The following is a 17,732-nucleotide window of genomic DNA, read 5'->3' as shown; positions in this document are numbered from 1 at the left end:
ATAAAATATTATTCTTCCAGGTAAATTTGTATTTTATTGCAAAATTTATGAAAAATGCTGTGTGAATATAAAATCGCATACGAAGTGTAGTCGAAGTGTTGCTGGTAATGGCATTTGGAGAATTATTTTAATAAAGAAAAATATTTCCACAATTCGAAAAATGTGAATAAAAATAAAATTGATTTTATTTAAGGGCATTTGCAAATCTATATAAAAATAAAATTTTTATATTTATATTGCAAGAATGATAAAGGGCAATAAATTCAATATTTGTAATATTTTTACATTATTCACATACATGGGATACAAAGAGTACATTTGTCAAAATGTTTCTAATAAATCCTATAAATCGTTTAAACTATAAATGTTGATAATTAATAAACTTGGTGCGATAAACAGATATGATATTTGGCTCCTACCTATTTATTTATATATGTGACCTTTTAACTAAAAACTACTACCATTACTACTTCCAACTATTCACCAACTAAAATATAATTAACAGTACAAACTAAATGTTTAATACGCTCAAATTTCATAAATTTATAAAGAGGAAGTTACTTTTACCAAAAAGCATTGTAATTCTCATTAACTAAAACGTATTTTTGTATTATATCCAACTGCAAAACTGTCTTTAAATCAGCTTTGCGCAGAGGCGATATCGTGACCAATGAAGTTTTACTGAGGTGCGATTATTGCTGGTTGAAAACTTTAACCAATACTCCGCTGTATTGGACGTATTTTACGTTCTCTACAGCAATTTTTGGAAACCCGTAAGGGTTAGAACTTATACATTCACAATATATTAGCACTAAAAGTTAATAAATATTGTAGTTGAAAATTTTATAAGATAAATGAAATGATTCTTAACTAAAGAATTTTCTTATTTGAAATATAAAGCTTCAATTTTCAATAGAGAAGAACATTATTTTATTAATTTGTAAAGAGGGAGTAACTTTTAGTACGAAAAAGCATTGTAATTCTCATTAACTAAAACTTGTTTCTGCGATATATGCTATTACAAAACTGCGTTCAAATTAGCTTTGCGCGGTGGCGATATCGTGACCAATGAAGTTCTACTGAGGTGCGATTATTGCTGGTTGAAAACTTAAACCAATACTCCGTTGTGGGGACGTTAATTACATCCTCTACAGCAATTTTTGGAAACCCGTAAGGGTTAGAATGTATACATTCACAATATTAGTAGCATTAAAAGTTAATAACATTATTGTAAATAATATTATAGACTGCAATAACCGTAATTTTATAAACAAATTAATTTTTGAAAAAAGAAATTTCTTTTTTAAAATATATAAAATTTTGTTTTCAATAGAGAACAATATTTTTGTATACATAAAGCGATATCTCTCTATATAGATGATAGGTTTCAAAAAAAAGTTGAATTTGATTTAGTAGAGTAGCCGTATCTAGATCTACATGGTGTGTGCTTTTTCTCATCGAAACTCATTGTTTATAAGAAACATATGAAATTAGTTTTCTTCTATTAGTATGCAATTAGCTATTATGGCTTCCTTTATCAAAGATTAATACACTGTATTTTAACATTCGATTTAGCTAGGATATACACAAATTATGTACCCAATGCTAGTGGCTAAACAAGTATTTATTTTGATATATATTATTGGGCGTCGACAGATATGGGGAGAAATAAATAGATTTATTATGTAGTTAGCATCATTAATATGGCATTATAATATATACGATGACTATTATGAAAGAAACATTTGTTATATATATATAATATTTGAATATCTGAATTTTATAACTGCTTCAGGAATGAGATATATTAAAAAACTCAATTTATATACAAATACGCGCAAAACTTCTACTGTGTGGCTTTATTTCCTGTTTGTACTAAACTTAGTCACTTTTGTTATTTGCAAACACTTTTGTTATTTCAATTACTGTATGAAACAGTCAAGACAAGGCTATAAAGTTTCTGAAATGATAATATTAACAAAAATAAGTTTGAGAAAAGATTAGCAAATACCGGTCTGTGGGTCACTACGGATTGGCATCATTAATACCAATGGATCGACTTTAATAACATTATTTTTTTAGGAAGATTATAGTACAGTAAATATAAATTTTACAAATTTTATAAAAATTAAATTTAACATTATTGACATATTAAATTTAATAAAACAACAACATCACGAATTAAAGCTTTTTATGTATATGATACTTAGTCGTTCAAAATAATAATAGAGCGGGTATAACATGGCAACAAGTGACGTCACCTTTACTAAAGATAATTAAAATTACATTTACATTTTCGGAATGGTTTAAGGTATTTACTCGTATTAGAATTTTCCCTTTGTAACATAAAGTTATTTCATTATTGAATTTTATTTTAGTCGCATGGCTCTGAGCTTAATTAGCCTCAATTTCTCTGTTTAGATTTCCCTTTTCAAGGTGACAAGCGCTGTCAAAGCAAAAGACAGCAGAAGGACATATCTGTAATTGTCTTTATAGAGGATGATATGTCATGTATTAGGTATATTACAAACTTTATGCTACATATATATGTATATATGTATATACATGAATAAATAAACGTTTATATGGGATATAAGCAAATCCATAACGCTATTTATATTTTTGCTCTGTGAGTTTATGTTTTCCATAAAAGTTAAATATTTCCTTAAGGAATTTAAGTTTAATATGTAAATATTTCATATATGAGCCTGGCAATATAAAGCCAACCGAGCACGGCATAATAAATTCAACCATTATCACAAATGGCGATGGCGTATATTCAGCGATTTCCTGCGTTAAGTTTGCGTAAAACGACATTTTCAAGCTCCAAAAAATTCTTTTATAAAATTTTTCAGCAACAATTTTTCCTGTTTTTTCCCAACAGTAAGAAGAGCAGATTAAGTTAAATTTATGTACCATTAAAGTTTATTAAACTGTTAGCGTAAACTTTTACCATTGCACTTTTGCACATTAAAAATGCTACCATAATTTTTCGCCAAAAAGTATTGTGATGGCAAGCAAATAAAGTTCTAGCGAAAAAAAAAAATCTAAAAAATTTAAATAAAATTAATTGCTTAAAAAGTTTTATCTTTACTGAAAATTTTACGTTTGCATTAAAATTAACAACAAAAAAATTCGCAACTTTTTAATAAGTTGCGTAAATTATGTAATTTTTGAAACATGCAATTTCCATTAATCATACGCCATGCAGTCCCAAAAAAAATTATAAAAAAAAAGAAAATGCATTATTTGCTCTCTCTCTTGACTCGGTGGTAGAGTGGCATGCAACAGCAGAAATATTTTTAATGCATAAATTACTTTTGTATCTTAATCAGTATGCATATGATTGCATACAAAATAGTGGTACATTAATAATAATAAAGATTCAACCAAATCAGCTACAATGGCAACCACATCAGCCTGCCACAACTAAATTTACAACTCAGCAACTGACAGACAGATAGACATATAAACATACAGACAGACAGACAGACAAACCGACAGCAACTTTGTAAGTGAGATACACAAAATTTTGTGAAATAAATTGTTTTTCATTTGGCATGACTCACTACTCAGCGTTGAGTATTGTTAAGAACCATTTTGTCAAGAGCTCCAAAAGTATCTGCAGCCTTTGCTTCAGCTAACAACCTTCTGCTTTTTTGCCAATATTTTTCTTTTTTGATTCGTCCAGGCTGGAAACGTAAATTCGATTGGCAATTGTGTGGTAAGATTAATGAGTATCATTAACTTATTGCAGCAGCATCAGCAGCAGCGGCAATATCGGCAACTATTGTATTAGCAGCATCAGCAATAATGGCAAAATCACCACCAACAACAACAATCTCTCGTTTATCTGTTATTTTGTTTTTTTATTCTTTTCGTTAAATAAGAAGAATATGCTAATGTTTGCTAATTTTGTTGTGGGTAACAATGTAATTAGGATGCTAATATTAAGTTTTAAATCATTGATATTTTTTTTTCATTGCCGAAACAAAGACAAATGAGATGCGAGTATAAGCCAGTTTGAATACTTGTTAATTACTTTTGTTCTTCTGCCAACTACTGACAGACGTAGTAGGCCTGCAGCAAGTATCATCAGTCATAGAAAGACTAATTAAAACTGACAAGGGAATAAAATTACAATTTCGGTTTTCTACTTCATTTATCTACCAACTCTTTGAAGTGTTTCGCAATTGATTTCAAGTATTTTTAAAATTTATTTTAGTGCCATCTTCCATTTTTGGATGTGGGTGTTCAGTAAGTTAAGCTCATACAAAATGCACTAGGAAAATAATTTTAAAAAATAATAAAATAATACTGAATTAATTATAAGAAAAATATTATAAAATCGAATGAAGTTAATTAAAATATATAAGTAAAATAAAATATTTTTTGCGAAATAAAAATTAAATTAAAAAAAATTCTACTTCGTAAAATAAATATTCAATCAAAACTATATAGTACTCAACTCTGACGGCAGAAAAGTAACCAAGCAAGCAGAGTTACCAATACACAAAAAATATTGGCAACTACCTTGATCTAACAAAGCTTAATAACAAATATAATGAGATATTATATAAAGCATACACTATATTATATCGAATGATTGCGTCATAGTAAGGATATATCTTAAATCGAAAAATAGTTAATTAAAATGCCTTGAATGCTCAAACTCAGTTTAATGTATGAATTAATAAAATTCAATCAAATCTTTAATGAACTTGGTAAGAATACCGAGTAAACAAAAAAATAAATTTTAAAATCGTAAATGAAAACAATTTTCACAACGTAAAGAAAATGGAGTAAAGAAAAGATTACATATATACAAACCAAAGTTTACTGAAGATTACTTGGTTTACCAAAAATACTAAAACAAAAACAATGCCAAAAACGAGTAAGTGTCAATTAACAGCACTTAAAAAAGCACGAAAAATGTTGCAAAACAAAAAAGAAACTAGCACTGGAAAAGCTAACTAACAATACCAAAAATGTTGTATAGAAAACTGACGCAATGCCAGTTAACAGCATCAGTTTTATTTATTATAAAGTTATTTTTTTTCAAATAATATTTGATTAGGTTATGTTACTCCAGCTGACTTTAAATAAGATATAGATCTATTAGTTTCTTGCGTTCATAGATGAAGTAAGATCTTTACGTAGGTTTACTCTGGCTAATAGTAAGCTACACGTAGACCTATTAGCAGATGAAGCTTTGAACCACGTCTAAAACTTTTATATCTTCGTCTTTTTTTTTGTGGCAGTGCAAATTCTTAAAACATTTTTGTGTATCATTTTTTAGTTCCAGTGCAATCCGAATAGTAGTTTTAACTTTATCATTTAGTACTTTGTATTCTTTAACCGCTTAAGAGTCTAGTATTTTATAAATATGAAGCCGCTTAATGGCTAAACTTAATGACTAAGCTCTATGGTTTAGTTGTCATTTAAAATACTTTTTAACGTAATCATATGATATATTATAATCATATATATATATATATATAAAAGTTAATACACAACCCACTTAGAAGTTAATATATTTAATGCTCTTTTTAAATTCACAAATAAAAGGATTTGTGACGCATTTTTTGAATATTCATTCCCCATTAATGGAAAATCCATGGAGTAAGATTAAGTTTGAGCAGAATGTGTTGATCAACACTTGTACTCGAAAGCAACTACTGCTCTTTGTCATGCTCTCTAAGTCAGGAGTAGGAAACAAGTCATACTAACCATTATCTCCAATATGGTTCTAAATGTTATCCTTGTTAAATCATTTGAAATTCCAGATGAAATTAAGAGAATGTGATTAATTAACTTGCGCCAACTCTGCTTAGACAGTGAAGAAATGGTCTCCTAGATAATGGAACCGCTTCGTGTATAGCCTCGAACAAAGACATAGAAATTGATTGATGTGATGGAAAGTGATAGAACTACCATTAATATTTGGTATTTTTTAATAACTTTTAAGGTTTTGCGTATTTAGTTTAAAGTGATGTTGAGATATAATATTTATAACTGTACCCGCATTTGATGCTCACAAAGACAGCTTTTGACACTCAAAGATAAATTCAATTATGCCCATTCCTACCACTCGAAGTAATTAAAATTCATGTAAAATCCAATCACTGGAATTGAATTTGAAGCGATATTCTGTAAATTTCAATTTTGCACTGTTAGTGCCCAGAATGCTGAGGCGACGCAACTTGCCTGCGTTAATTAAATCAGAGTGTAAGCTGATCCATGACTGCAGTTAATTAAAATTTATAGCTTAAGTTTGCGCTAACAGTTGTAAGTTGTGTGTTATCAGTACAAAAACAGCAGTTCGATGTGTTGACATGTACAGCAACACAGTTCTGGTATTAATTACTGAAGATAATTAAGTTAACAAGAATACAAAACAGCAAAAAATGTGTATTAAAATGTAAAATAAAACTTAATGGTAAACAGAAAAATATTTGCTTATATGGCGAAAGTAATGACCGTCAATATATGATATACAATTTTAACACATCGGTTATTGATATCTGACACCAAGTGCTCATTATTGCTTTAATGTTGATAAAGCACGCAATTTTGCTAAAATTAATTTATTTCAATTAATTCAATTCGTGCACTTATATATCATATATTTAATTGGCTTATAAGTGTAAAATAAAGCTTCTTATAAAGTAAATCCCTTTAAGCGTTTGCCATTAACACATAAGTCTACTAAAACCAAAACAAAAAAAACAATGAAAATGTTGTATGAAAATATTTCTGGTAGCGTGCAGCTTCCTTTCAACTAAGCCGCCATTGCCTGACTCATAGGTGCTTGGTTATAGCCATAATCCTTTTTGATCCAGATACACAACGACCGACTTCAGCTTTAAATGCCGCAAACAATGCTCTTAAGTTTCTTTATAGATTTTTCACTAAATTAAACGCCTACTTCTCTTGTGCATTTACGCCCACTTTTGTTGGTCAAATTAACAATTAATCAAAGCCATTTTGTGGTCAACATGAAGAAAACTTAGCAAAAGGCAAAGTTGAGCAAATTTAAGTGTTTAGACTTTATTTTTCAATTTAACAACAAATATTTTTGCCAATATTTTTTTTTAAGTCTACACTTAAGGTGCTGAACTGCAAATGAAAGATATGCTTTATTTGATTTTTTTAAACATATCTATTTTATTTTTATTATTTTTTATGATTTATCTTTTGCTTGATAAAGTTAGTTTGACATTTAAGAAATTTTCATTTACGCTTCCGTTCTATTATAACTATAAAAAAGGAGCTGGCATTCATGGATACTTAAAAAGTTTACTCATTTTTTCTTTTGAAATATATAAAAAATTTTGCATCTTATTTTTTTATTATTTAAGAAATATTCGCAAATAATAGAATATTTTGCACATAACATGCAGAAGATACTTATTTCAAGTCAGCGTGAAAAACAAACTAAAGCATGAAGAATTTTCACAAAGGAAAATAATGACTATTTTCCATAAGAGTTTTATAGCTTTAAAAATTTTTAATAAATATAAAAAATTCTTATATTACTGAACTATTAAAGCGAGGTGTTCAAAAATATTTAATATTTTAAAATATATTGAAGTCAACAATTGCGTATAATATTCATTTAAAATTGAGTACTATGGTATTGATGTATATAATATAAAGCATATTTATACAATCTAATATAATAAGATATCAGAATCTTTATTTATAATTATTATTAGAAAAAAATATAGTACACTGCGATCTAAAAGATTTATTGTGACCCTTAGTCGGATTAGAGTGTTTCACCAAATTCAATTTCCTTAAGGAAAAGCAGTATAGAGTCCATCTTTCCTAGTCTTGAATCCTTATGTTTTATACCCTCCTATGTTTTTCTTTCGCTTGTGCATCAGTGATGGACTATCCACCAGCACATGGTTTGTGATTTCTCTCTCTTATCTACAGTATCTATAATCTAAGTGTGGATCCGATTGCTGACTTTGTTAAGTAATTATTCAATCTACAGTGACCGGTTAGTAATGCCGTTATTCTTAAGTTATTCTTTGTTTGTTCTATAGAAGCGTTTTAGGTTCAATTTCCTAAAAGTATTTTAAATTGCAATAATCTTGATCGCCCTTCCCGACAGAGTTCTCTTTCCTTTTCCTCTGCTAGGGATAGGGTTTCTTTGCCTAGACCGCAGAAACTCCTATTGAAGCCGCGCCTCTTCTTGCAAGTTTGTCTGCCACTTTATTGTTTTCGATTTCAACATGTCGCGGAATTCATATTAAGGTCAACTGATTGTTACAGTCAAGTATATGGAGCTTGTCATAGGATCTATATTTAGGATATAAAGAACTTTTAACTGGATATCAATATTATTCGAAAAAGAACTATAAAAGCGTCTAACTTAATAAATTCAAATTCATTTAGGGTTTTATTTTCAATAATGAAAACAATTAGTACTTCAAATTTTTTTTAAACCATATTCGCACTAATTCTATTACCAATAAGTCCTTGTTTAAAGAAAATCATATTAAACTTCTTTTTTAAATTTAATTTTCTTTAACATATTCTGACTGAATTAAATCCTTAAAGACATATGACACACATTTATCAACCATTGGCCTAAATTAATATGCCAAAAATACAAATTTTTTTGCTTGCTATAATAAAAATAAATTTTAACATAAAAATCTCTTTTATTTTCTGCGCACATAATTTTTTGTTAGGATTTTGGACTTGTATCTCTGTATCTTTACAAACATGTAAACAAATTAAATAAGATCAAATCAGGCGTTGCGAAAAAAGGAACAAAATCGATTAATCATGTCAGTTTCGGATGCCAAACAAACGATACGAATTGTGCAGATATAGAAAACAAAAGCGACTTCCCTACCATACAGAAGGGAATAACAAATGACAGATACGTAGAACAAGTATGCAAATACATGAGTGATTAGGTTTAGAGAAATCAAAAATGCTCATTTGTTTCTGTTTTTGTGAAAAGCATCTTAAAGTTCATTTAAAACTAAAAAGATGAATTGATTCCAAATAGATTTCTACAGAAATGTTCACTCCTAACGTCTGATTGTATAATATACACGCTTACACAAATAACTTTTAATAGATGATGTCTGATATGTCAGACGTTTTTAAGAAAAAATATCTACTACAAGTTATAAGTCAGTAGGAAGTAATTTTAAATTGTATCTTTCTCAAGCGTGTATACAACAACAAATTCCATTTCATCACAAAAAAAGAAAATAATCCGCATTAAATCCTAACTACTTGTTATTACGTACTGAAGAAGCAAAATGGTTAACAACTGTAGGTTGCTTACAAGTTACAGAACAAAATAGAGTAGAGCAACAATAAATTACAATAAATAAATAAATATAGGTCGTAACTTCTAGTACTTGAAGAACTTGGTCTGTTATAATAAAGCACAGCGACAAAAAAGCGAAATTATTTGCTCATTTCCTTGTTTTACGACAGCAACAATGTGAAAATTCTGCCAGAAGAGTCCCGTAATGGGATCCGCTGCACTTCAAATACTAGAAACACTGGTTTTTGTTTGCATTGGAACACTGTAAAGGTCGCAGTTTAGCACATTTGCATAGCATAAATTTAGCCACGTTAAATCGAAAAGGACGAGCCCACATGCAGCTATACTCCACTCCATGCTGTACATTTGCATCTTGTCTTGTTACTGGCGCTCCAAATCCACTTTAAAATGCATTGCAACGTAATGCCATTGTTTGGTTGCATTACAAATGTATCTTGTGTCTCACGTAGGCGTTGAATTGTAACATTTGTTCTGTTCTACGCATTCTTGTCGTGGCACTGAAAGGGCTTTTCGATGAATGAAACGGATTTTAGTAGGTACGAGTGTACGAGTGGCATTCAGTACTGCTAGTACTGTTACTGGTACTAGTACTGGGACCGGATAAAAAACAGGAAATTCTTAAATTGGCACAGTATGCAAACAGGAAGTTATTTCTGTTAAACTGTAACACGTTTTGTTATTTATTTATATATTTTCGTGTTATTGTAATATATACTCAGACGTATCTGCCAAGACAAAACTGTTTATTTATCAATTGAATTTAATTTTAATTTAATTTTATTGCTAAATAATTAAGCATAAAATAAATTTGTAACGCTCTTTCTTTAAATTATTAAAAAATTTTTGGAAATCTATTTTATTCATATAGAAAAATTTTGAATTTTTATGGCTTTAAGTTTTCGTAGATATTTTGAGGATTACGTTTTTACGGTAGTTACTCGTTAAAGCCATATTTCATGCTGATCATAGCTTCACGCTTACTAATCACATTATCAGTTGGTCTCAAAGTTCACTTTAAACATGAAATACTTTATACACAATAATTAATTTTATTTTTAATTCTTACCAATTGTTTTGCCATTTTATGGATTTTAAAGCATTTTTTCATTTTGTTGAACTTGTCATTTCTGGTAGTAAAATTTGTTTGTTAAATTACATGACGTAAGCTTCAGCGAGTATTTTCTCAAGACATTGAACAAGTTTAAAATACGTTATAAAAAATAAATCAAATAATATTTTTTTTTTGTTTTTGTTGCACTTAACCAGTTTAAAAGTTCTATAACTTTTTTGATATTTTTTGAAATACTCGTACTCACACTATATTGGTCCTTATTGAAGGTACAATGATACATCGCAAGATCTAGAATATAATTGTAGGTAACATTGTTAATAAGTGTACTTGTATACTGTGATATTTACATTTATAGTACAACTGAATTATATGCGAAGAATCCAAAATATATTAGTACTTCGGATATATAATCTAAAACAGGGCTGTCCAACGCACGCCGTATGGGTCACATGCGGCTAGCGGCTAATGTTTGTTTGACCCCCGACATGTTTCTTTGTTTCTGTGGCCCTTCAATAGCAATTTGTATTAACCCGCGATCGCATCTAGTATGGACAGCCCTGATCTACAACATCGTTTACTAAATTAATTTACTACCCAATTAAATTCGTTTTACTCACGTATGTAGTCAGTGTGCAGTTAATTACAAATATTTTTTAAAGAAAAAACAACAGTCGGAACGCCAACTTATAGCATCAAAAGATGTGAAGAAATAGAAAGGAAGAAACAATAACTATTAAAAATATGTTATCACTAAAAACACTGAATAGAAATGAAACAAAATATCGGTAAAAATTTTTTAATATATTATTAATATATAAAAATAAAGGTTCGAATAGAAGAGTACCTCTAGACGGTCGGAAATACTCGAAAATAAAAATCAAGATACCAAAAAGACTAAAGAAGTAAAAGTTATGAAATATATAAATATATTTATCTATGAATCTATGATATGGACTATGGATCTATGAATGTCTATATGTAAAATGTATTATCTTTAAAAACACAGAATAAAAATAAAACATTATTCTTTCTAAAAGATTTTTATAAATATTTTGAATTTTAAAAAAAAATTATATGTGCTACACATTGGCTTCTCTTATTCATTTCTGTACTTCTGAAAGCACCTCTGCTTTTACTATTTATACTGGTTACATAGTTAGGTCGGCCTTCTTTAAAAGTTCAGAAAATTGGTATGCAATATATTCATCAATGAATCTTGTGAGACATACATATAATGCTGTAAGACAATCGAAAAAGCTATAGAAAATTGGAGCACCAAAGTTTTAAAATGATATATTAATATTATGTTTATTGTCTTTCAATTTTAAATTCAACCCATTTTAAAAAAACACCCTATATTTAGAATATAATTTTTTTTTAAATTAAAATTCTATGCCTTGAATTTCCAATCAAATATTACTACGAGTACAACACCTCTACAAGAACTACTGCTAAGTAGCTACTGGAACAGTACTCGAATTTGTGTATTAAATGTTACGCAAACCAGCGTTGGTTAAACCTTGATTGTGCCAATTAGAACACCATTGTTAGGCTTTCAACATCGGTGGCAGGTTTAAGACCGGCCAGTTTCAATCTGCCCACTTCATTGAGTATTTGAATTCGATTAAAAACCGAAACGTATTCCGCCATGAATTGTCTACTTTTGTCTTGTTGATGATTAGATCATTGCTCTGAATAACAAAATTGGCAACTCATGATTCGCAACGTAGCCCACAATTACATTGCAATTACTGTTTTATATCAAACATATTTTTTTTTTATTTTTTATTGTTTATTAAAGCTACTTGGTACTCTGGACTTTGAAATGCTCCATACAAAACACTCGTTAGCTACTAGTCAGAGTAGGTGTTTGATACCTCAAGAACATTTGCAGTTTCTACTATGCCAATATTTGTAGTTTTTTTTCTTATGTCAGTTTATAATTTGCAAAATTTCTTATTCTTTCACATTATTTATTTTCCGTTCTCTGCTTTTAATTTCAATTTTATTTTGTCATTTTGCGCTTGCGACAACCACAAGATTACTCGATTCGTTTTAATGGGCCTTAATAGCGTTTCGAAACGAAACAGCTTAAGATAAACGTCGGCATTAACGTCTTTAATGTGTTTGTGGCAGTGATAAGCTGCGCATTTACTTGTCTTCTGATTTGTATTTTGCTGTCAGGCATTGGTCAACAATTGGTTCTGTTGTCATCCATCTCAGGGTACTCGTATTCTGTATTGTTAAGCACCATGTCATGCTATTCGCCTTGGTTAGGTGATTTTTTGCCTTTTGGGCAGAAGTTAAGTGTAAACATTTTTCACCACATAACATGACACCAAACGGTGTTAAAAATTACTTTTATTTATAGAACAGTGTTGCCACATTATAAATTTACCGTCTCTTTATCAATATATACATTTTTAACAATTTTTTTTTTGCGTTCTTTCAATTTTAGATGAACCCAAGTTGAATTCTGGATCCTGGGACGAGCCAATACCCGCACCCGTACATTTGAGTTCTAATAACAACAGCAACACGACTACAACAACGGCTCAATTACATAGCGCTACCGCTTTATTACACACGGATCCATTGAAAAATTCACGAACTGCTTATAACGGCTTACATCCGCTGATAATACCCAACGCTAGTACCATAGCATCAGTTAATACACTTCAACATCAGCACCATCATCATCACCACCACCAGCACAGTAAAAGTTGTGGAAGCCCGTCTAGTGCGGGCATTGGTAAAGTACACGAAGCGGAACATACGGCCACCATAGCCGTTACCGGCAGCACAATTGCCGGCGGAAGTTTTAGCACCAACGGCGGCTCAGCGGCCGTTGGTGGTGTTATCACAACCACATCAGCAACAACAAATAGTGCAACAAAAAAACGTCTCGAACACAACAACTCAACACGTACACTGCACTCCGAAAATAGCTGGTGCTCAGACCAGTCAGAACAGGACTTAAGTTCCACATTTAACTCTACAGCTACAACAGCCACAGTTGCCAATACCTCCGACGAGGAGGCAGCGGTAACTGAAGACGAACGCAACGTGACTTCTTTAAGCGCACCAAATCAACGCAATTCTCAATTGCGTTCCACCTTCAATAGAGCCAAACAGCATCTGTCCTTCGACAAATGGCGCTCGAGCTCTTCCAACGCTGGAAACGCAGCCAACAACAATTCAGCGAACTATACAGCCAATTCGTTGAACGGTGTCGCTGATAGCAACGGTACATTGACAAGAAGGGCAAGTGCCTGTACAATGCCAACAGCACATCAGCCACCGCGTGAGGATATAACAACACCAGGTGAATCACCTGGTGGGCGTTTATCGCGTTGGTGGTCAATCAGACGTGGCTCATCACATCAATATGATGTTGGTGGTCGTGATGGTCGCCAGTCATCATCGTCCAGTATTGATATACCAGATGCGGCAGCTTGTAATGAACAACATGCTTCACCGCAGAAAATGTCGAATTATAATTCAACAAATCCATATAAAATGCCTGGTGTACCAGAAGTAAGTTAAATACTCTAGTTATTGATTCCTATAGATTCTTAACATTTTCATTGTTTTCTCTTAATAGAATGAAGATGATGACACTATATCATTATCAGCATCCACATTACGTTTTGATGTTGATTTAATGATACCGCCTGGAAGTCGCGCAAATGGCACTGCACGCACAGCACATACACGACTGATTACACCTACACTACCACCAGCGCCACCAGGTCTTTCACAGCAGCAACTGAAAAGACGCCATATTGTGGCCGCCATTGTACATAGTGAAAATTCATATGTGGCAACCCTGCAACGTCTAGTCAATGTAAGTACAGATTTGGGCATGACAAAAATTTATCACAGTTTTTTGATTAGTTTTTTTTGCATTAAAAAAAACTGTGAAGAGACAATTTTTTGAAAATGTTGAATGACGGATTTTTTTAAACTTCAAAAATATTTACATAAAATAAATTTAATGTAGAAATAATTTTTTTGCTATTTACAGCTTCTTATCTTAGCTTTGCTTAGGTAATCTATAATATGATTTTGCACTTGTGCTAGAGTATTTATGAGAGTAGTACTTCGTGAAATATTTATGTAGTTATATTTATTTCAGCCAACCTCTTAATCTATAGATAAGACTGATTTTAATCAGAATTTAAATTTATGATAAAATTAGTTTTAATCCTAATATTCAAATGTATCGTATATTTTAACTTAAAACCGAAGCTATCTTTTTTAACAAAAAGTGAGTTAATTAAATTAAATTTTATTATTTATTGTCGAAGTAGTAGAGAAGGAGAATGCCCAATACATACTTGGAAGATTCATATTGATGTGGAATTGACACGATTAAACAAGATTTGCAACATAATAAAAGGAATGGCAATGAGCAGAATCAAATGATTACAATTTGCTGCGAGGTTTTGCATCTAACTGGATCGACAAAAATCTATATAGTTAAACATAAAACTAAATTAGAATTCATTAAAAATTTAATCATAGCGATTTACGAATATATTATCTTAAAAACCCAATTAGAAAAAAAAAATTTTGTATTAGTAACGCGTTAGAAGTATTTTCAAAACATTGTCTCTTAAGTTTTTATTTTGCATGCAAATTATTGCAAAAGTTTTTAGTAACAACTTTATATATTATGTCTTAATCAAATAGTTCGCTTCAATATATATTATCAAAGCCAATCACGCTTAATTAGACAGCAACATACACACACAAAAACCGATAATCATTTCCTTAGTCGCTTCATTTGCAAAGTTTTATATATATTTTTTATTACTTATCACTTTTATTCAAAAAAAATATTTTCATAGCTCAAACCTCAAGTCAACCTTATCCTTATCCAAAACCGATGAAATGAAATATTATATGTATAGTACAACATAAGAGTTTCTTTTGCAGTATAAACTATAGGAGGTGTGATTAAAAAATAAGAATCTTGATTTCTTCTAAAAGTGTGTAATCTTCAATACTTATTCCATTCTTACCAAAGTAGTTCATCTTTGATAATGTACACCTGTTATCATAATTTTTGATTTAGGAAATCTCACTTTCAAACTTATTTTTAGTTCTGATGTTGTAGTGGATCTAAGGTTTTGCCTTTATCTGATCTATTGCTGAAAAACTTTAAGTATCTTTTTAAATTTGGCAAATAGAAAAAAGTTACGGGTACCATGTCTGGAGAATAAGATGATCGAGACACTACGGTATTGTTATATTTCGCTACAAGCTGTGGTATAAGCAAAATTCTTCAATTGCTAAACAAAGTTAATTATTTTTACGGGATTACGATAACAATGTGATTACATACGCAAAATGTAATCAGTCGGTCGAAAACTGTAATGAACTATTTCATTTCAGTAAAAGAAATGTCGATGTAAAAAATTTTATAGGACCAATCCTGACCGATTTGTTTTTCGCCCTTGGCTTTTGAAGAAACTATCATTGAAATGATTTATTTTTCATCATAAATAATTATAAACTTTACACTACAATCATTACAACAGACTATCAGTTAAACTAACCGTTACTAGCACTGCAACCATTACATAAAAAGGACTTAATTTCAAAATTATCGTTATTTTTTTTTACACCTTCTATATAGAAAATATCTAAATTTAAATTTTATTTAGATTATTTTAATTTTTAAATAAATTAATTAATTAAATGGGTCTCCCATATAGACCATATATAAATATCTAGAGCTAAGAGATTTAAGTTTTAATATATAAATACAACAACAAAGAGAATATTACCGCTTTTGGAGGTATATTCTAAAATTATAATTATTTTAATGATATCCGTCAAACAACTTCCTGTCTTATTTTATTGTAACTGCTTTCCACTATTACTACATTACTCAGTCACAAAGCTCGTTACTCGGGTTCGTGAATACCCCTATTATAATTTTAACATTCAAGCTGAATCCCATATTTTTATTAAATATGCACTAATTCAAAAATTTTTATAATAAATTATTATATTTTTTTACTATGCTTGAAAATATCTTTAATTTATTGAACATATAATTTATCTTTTACTATTTGAACGAATTTAATTTATTAAGTATACAATTTATTCTAAATCATTAAACATTAGACTTGCACGCAATGTCCATGAATGTTCCTTGCATGAATGTCCCTAGAATTTTTTCATTTTTATTATGATTGCAGAAATTACTTTGTTTGCAACTTACGTTTTTGTTTTGTTTAGAAACTTAATCTAATTTACTGAGAAAATGTAAAGGAATATCCTTGATTGCTTTTATACTTATAATTCCTTTTATATATATATACATGGATTTTTTTTCTATATTTCGACTCGTGTCTAAATAAGTAATTTTATATCGAATATTCAATTATCGTTATTGACCACTAATCCATCCATTCATCCGTCTATCCATCCGTTCGACTATTAAGTTACGCTTGTGCAATACACACAGGCCAAGTAAGCAATACCACCGCTCAGTAATTCAGGCCAAGTTGCCACATGGAATTGGCAATCATATTGCCATGTTGCCAAGTACGCCATGTCTGCCAATTCAATAATAAACTGAAAAAGAACTAGGATGGAACGTAGTCCTGCGTTGGCTTAATTGTGTTTCATTTATTTTGTTGTTTTTGTTGTTTTTATTATATACTCGTAATAAACGCAATTTTACACTAAACTCTGTGTTCATTAAGGAAACATAAGAATTATGTGTGCTGTTGTGCTTAGATGTTTGGATGGATGAAATATTGTTCTCAACTTTCGTAATCTTTGTTTTAATAACAAAGTTTTATCTTCTTTCTCTATTTTGCTTGAATCAAATTTTCTTATTTCTGAGAAATCCATTTCATTAAGCAGCTTTTTTTTGGGACATGTAATAAAGAATAAACTTTATATAGGTAAAAATTCTATTTAAAACGTTTTGCCATTCTATATTACAAATAAATTGCACGTATCTTCAAATATTTGAAACGTTTCTTTCAAATTATAATAATTAATATAAATTTTTAAGAAGACTTCTAATGGTAAATCTGAAGTATTGTAACATTGTAACATTAGCAGTCGACCTGATATCGATAAACACTCGAGCTGACTGAATGACAATAGTCATTCAGTCCCTCCATTAATTGTTTACTCTTCTAAACTCGAAAAAGCCTTGTCACGTACAGCCTCAATCAAAATTTTAACAATCAAAGTTTTTAGTAAATAACACATTTCTATACCTTTTACTTTAAGTTTGGAAAGTTCTCTTTCCTAGTTATAAAAGGTAGATCAATTTTGATATCGTAAAAAAAAATTAAAAGTAAACTG

At 30.1% G+C, this 17,732-nt stretch overlaps 1 protein-coding gene and 2 non-coding genes across 3 annotated transcripts in view; 2 read left to right on the top strand and 1 right to left on the bottom strand.

Annotated features, from left to right (window-relative positions):
* LOC119670980 (rho guanine nucleotide exchange factor 10-like) overlaps positions 1 to 17,732 on the bottom strand; it is a 391,460-nt gene that overhangs the window by 103,971 nt on the left and 269,757 nt on the right. The gene's annotated exons all lie outside the window — the stretch shown is intronic.
* On the top strand, positions 642 to 781 carry LOC119673559. The gene has a single exon (XR_005252077.1). It is a non-coding gene; the product is annotated as a U4 spliceosomal RNA (small nuclear RNA).
* Positions 1,040 to 1,178, top strand: LOC119673568. Its single transcript, XR_005252086.1, has one exon. It is a non-coding gene; the product is annotated as a U4 spliceosomal RNA (small nuclear RNA).

This window comes from Teleopsis dalmanni, chromosome 1, assembly GCF_002237135.1.
Source record: "Teleopsis dalmanni isolate 2A chromosome 1, ASM223713v2, whole genome shotgun sequence".
In the NCBI taxonomy this organism is placed as follows: domain Eukaryota; kingdom Metazoa; phylum Arthropoda; class Insecta; order Diptera; family Diopsidae; genus Teleopsis; species Teleopsis dalmanni.
Note: the sequence above shows the minus strand (reverse complement) of the source record. Positions and strands in the feature narration are given on the sequence as shown.